Genomic DNA, 5,376 nt, shown 5'->3' on the forward strand with positions numbered 1-5,376 from the left:
TGCCACATCATAACGGCGTCAGAGCCCTAATTAACAGAAGGACGTGCATTTTTAATGTAATAAATTTAAAGAATCCAATTAAAAAAAAAAATCAGAGGGACTTGATTAAAAACCAATGAAACTATAAGGACTTTCAAATTAAGTTTCCATTAATGTAGGTCTTATGTATAATAGGGTATGGGATAGGGTATTCAAGCTAGACCAAGTCTTAGCATGAAATTTTTTTTTTATTAGAACAAAAATCCTGTTTTTCCAAACTCAACCATAAAAGTTTTAAGTTTATGCGGGTTATAATTAATTTCTCAAACTCGATACAATGTACAAGCCGCACAGTGATTTTTATCAATAAATAATAGGATTAATGTTTCAAACTCGGTACAACGTACTATGCTCATAATCAATTTAACTAAATTTTTAATTTAGATGTATATTTCATAATGTCATTATTAAATAATTATAATTTATGCAATTTTTCATTTATTCTCCATCATCAATTTTATTTAATTAGAATTATTACTTTTTAATTTTTGACGAAATTTTTACTATTTTTTAACATCAACCGTATGTATAAAATGTTAAATACATATTATATCAATAAAATTTGATTCATATTATCAAAATATTAATATTGAAGAATAAATTTTAACCTGATAAATTATATGAATTTTATTATAAATTTTTAATCTATAATTAGAAATCCTCACTTTCTAGAAATTTTATTTCTCCGTATCATTCAAGAGATTTTATTATCTCTATTTAAACTATAAATGCACCAGACATCCGCCTATTAAATAACCATTAATAAGGACAATATGTTTGTATTAAATTAAATTAAAGGCACGACTTAGAGATTTGCGCCTTCAAAAGGTTCCAAAATTGATTGGCATAAAAGAAAATTAAAAGGAATGACAAACTAGAAATCCAAAAGAATTTTTTTTTTTAATCAAATGAGATATGTTGTAATTACCTAAACTCAAGAGAAGATATCCTATTGATGTATTTATCATCAATAGATAGATATTATTTAATTAAATTAATTAGAAGTTCCCACCTTCTGGAATGTGAAAAGTGGAAAGGCAAAAAATTTAGATATGTTTTCTTAACTCAAGGGAAGATATATTACTAATATATATCATGTTGTCAAATTTTAACTTAATTAATTATAAATTTGTCAAACTTTTTAGCAATTCCCACCTTCTAGATGTTTTATTTTTTGGTGGCCTTCTAGAGGCTTTATTAATTCCATAAGAAGCATAAATGCTCCCAAAATCCACGCAATTAATAGCCTTTATATGAACATGTACAATATATATTTATTGAATTAAGTTACAAGTGCAGAGTAGCCATCTTCCCCTTCTAGAAGGAATACAAGTAAGAAAAAATATTTGTGAATATTTTGTCATAGTTTGAAATTTTAACATCAGCATTTTTCTCAACAATATTAAATTTAGAGGACTAAAAAGACATTACATAAATTAGAGAAACGTTATTTAAAATTAAAGACTAGAGATGAGTTTATTTTTCTCTTAGTTAAAATAAAATATTTTTTTTGTTAAATTATTCTTTGTCTAATTAAATACCTCTGTGGCAAATGGATAAAAGACTATCACGTAATATATCGACAAAAATTTTGTAGATAAAATAACATAACGATAAATATCATCAACGGAAGAACCTTCTTTTCTTCTCTGCCTTCTCTATAAATACCCCACTGGCAAACGTGGACACAGCACCAAGAAGAACAAAGTAGAAGAAGGAAGAGAAGCCTTTTAGAGAGAGAAATCATGCTCTGCAATCAATTTTCAATAGTTTCAGGAAGCGATTCTCGCTTCATCTACCTCCCAACTCCTTCAATCTCTTCTGCCAAATCCTTCAAGTTTTCCTCGATTCCACTTCCCTCTCGTTCCTCTTCATTCAAACTGATGAGAGTTTCGTGTGTCGTCGACCCTCCCTGCTCCTACTCCTCCTCCTCCGACGATGGTAAGGACGATCATTTGAGCTTCTGCCATCTTCCAGGCGTCCCCGATATCAAGCAAGCCTACAAGGAGCTCGCCCGCAAGCACCATGACCATGCGGTATTTCTTTCTTGTGCTTCATTATCAGTTCTGGTTTTGCAATTTGATTTTCCTACGAGCTCTTTTTCCTCTTTTGATCAGATATCACATTGAAACTGTGAATATCTTGTTGATCATATTGATTTGAATGAATCCTTCTTTTTCATATCATCATCTTCATCTTCATCAAAAACTAATTAATCTGAGTTATTATTTACTGGCTTACCAGATGGCTGAACTGAAGAAACAATGGAGAGCTCAATGGCAGGCCCAGCTAGAAGGGCTGAACAGAACTACTAATAAGAGATATGGCGATAGAAGTCAGTTATGGGCAGCTCGAGTACGCCGAGCAAGGATGAATGAATCTTTGAATGATGAACTCTAAGTTAGTCCTACAGGATCGTTTATTCTGGGAGTGTTTTTTTTTTTTTTTCCCTTTTTTATTTATGTTTTTTAAATTTTGCCAACAGGTTTTTTTCATTATCAGTCCTTTGCTTTGGTTTAAATTTGAAATTTGTTGTTGATAGTTTTGTGGTTTAATGAAGTTCTAGCTTTTTCTTCAAATTTTGATTTTGATTTTGGGTTCGTGCCATGAAAGTGCCAATGAATGTTTAAGATAATAGCCACCTAATCTCGTTACTGGTTCTTTTAAGGGAGAATTTCATTGAGGTACACCAAGCATACAATACTACAAAAAAAGTCTCATTAAATTTTCTAATTAATTTGAAGTCCCGGAGGGACCAGAGTGCAAGGGACTGCAAATTATTGCATATGTGAAAAGGCCTTTTTGCCTTTGCTAGCAGACAGACAAATGGCTGGAGCCTTATTCCCTGATCAAACTCTTGGCCACTTTACTCTCATCACTAAACCCTAATCAACAACTTTTATTCGAATCATAGAGAAAGAATCGGAGAAACCTCGAGTTTTGTTTAGGAACGTTATTGGCTTATTATCAATGCGATTTTGATTCTGGAAGCTCTTCCGGTGAAGAGGATGATGTTCCTACTATCAATGCGATTTCAATGCTGGAAATGCTTCGGGGAAAGAGGATGATGTTTGTCGGAAATTCTTTCACTGAGGGTCAATATGTCTCTTTGGTTTGCCTTTGAATGTGGGTCAGTATGTCTCTCTAGTTGCCTTCATCGGCTCGTCCCCAAAGATGCCAAGTCCACAGAAATCTTTGATTCTCTTAAAGTGTTCACTAAGGTGTCATTTCATATTATCCTATCAATCGCTAGCCATCACATTAATTCGTCTTCTTTATTTGAGAATTCTTTTATTTTAAGTTAGTTCTGTTACTATAACTGAGGTCTCTCTAGTTCTTCTGTCAAATGATTTGCAGTATCCAATTGGTTCCTTTTTTCTTTTCTTTTTTCTCTTTTTTTTTTTTCCGCTTAGAAAAACCTCCACGCCATTGTTCATGATGGGTTTTGGTCAAATAGAAAAATAAAAAACAACAACACAATCTCCAAGCTTTAATAATGATACGGATTGAGAAACAGTAGCAGTTGCAGTATTGCTGTCGATGGCTTTATTACATAATACTGCTTGAAATGTTTTATCGATGAGCTTCAATAAAATATACAAGCTTCCCATAACTCTTGCTTCCATACTTCGCAAGTAGACCCTGGAGATAAGCTTTTTATAAAGGGCCTTCACCTTAGCAGCTTATGCCAGTGCCGATGGATTGTCTAGAGGATGTTGGGGACTCTTCAACGAAATCAGGGGAGCTTAGAGGAAGCGTGGAGACATCTTAGCCAGGGCAATAATATCTTTTCAGCTTTCACTAAATTGCACTTAGGTTTCTCTGGGACTTCTAATTAATTAATACGTTTTATGGGACTTTTTTATTGTGTTTTATGTTCTTTGGGACCTTAGTACAATTTTCCCTTTTTTAATTAGTTGCATTTTTTAAATTATAATTAAGCTTTAATAATCTTTAATTATCCAAACATACTTTTTAGTTTCAAAAATTGTTCTAAAAAATTTATAAATTATTCTTTAGAAATAAAAAAAAAACAAAAAAAAAAACAAGGCCTTTATCTTTTTTATTTTTTAAACTAAATGAGAGATTAATCATTATATCGGCTTGAGAGGAGATATTTTTATTTTTTTAAACTAGAAGAGAAATTAATCATATATCCAAATAAGAGAAGAACACACACACAACACACCATTGATATATTTATCATCAATAGAGGATGTTGGGACTCTTCAACGAAATCAGGGGAGCTTAGAGGAAGCGTGGAGACATCTTAGCCAGGGCAAATAATATCTTTTCAGCTTTCACTAAATTGCACTTAGGTTTCTCTGGGACTTTCTAATTAATTAATACGTTTTATGGGATTTTTTATTGTGTTTTATGTTCTTTGGGACCTTAGTACAATTTTCCCTTTTTTAATTAGTTGCATTTTTTAAATTATAATTAAGCTTTAATAATCTTTAATTATCCAAACATACTTTTTAGTTTCAAAATTGTTCTAAAAAATTTATAAATTATTCTTTAGAAATAAAAATAAAACAAAAAAAATAAACAAGGCCTTTATCTTTTTATTTTTTAAACTAAATGAGATATTAATCATTATATCGGCTGAGAGGAGATAGTTTATTTTTTTTAAACTAGAAGAGAAATTAATCATTATATCAACTTAAGAGAAGACACACACACACACACACACACCATTGATATATTTATCATCAATATATATTGTCGTTAAAATAAGTTTCATTTTTCTTCCTAATTAATTTGAAATAGATTTGGTTCACCCAAAAAAAAAAACCTTTTCTTCAGGTATTTCATTATAAATATGAATTTTATATTGTTTGTTTTGTCATATTTATTTATTAATGATTTCACAATTAACAACTTTAAGAAAATTTATAGAAAATGCAGATTAAAAGTCAAGCTTCCCATATTGATTCTATTTCTTATAATTATACAAGAGATTAATCATAATTTTGAATAAATTTAGATTTGATCACTTTTTGCCAACTTGATCAATGATCACTTTTAATTTATTCATTGAAAAATAAATAATGCCGTTTTTAAGGATAATAGCCACCTGACCTCATTATTGGGTTTTTAATTAGTTGAATTTTTTTAATTATTCTATGCTTCTTAATTTATGAGAATTATCATGCTTTGATAATCTTCTTTAATTATGCAAACATTTTTTTCTTTTGTTGTATTCAAAAATTATTTTTTTAAAAATTATGAATTATTCTAAAAATATAAAACCATAAAACAGAAATATACAGAGCCTTTATATTTTATATTTTAAACTAAAAATATTAATTATTCTCTACTCAAGAGAAGATATGT

Source organism: Neltuma alba, unplaced genomic scaffold (assembly GCF_004799145.2).
Source record: "Neltuma alba isolate B1F8T4 unplaced genomic scaffold, ASM479914v2 tig00012673_pilon, whole genome shotgun sequence".
In the NCBI taxonomy this organism is placed as follows: domain Eukaryota; kingdom Viridiplantae; phylum Streptophyta; class Magnoliopsida; order Fabales; family Fabaceae; genus Neltuma; species Neltuma alba.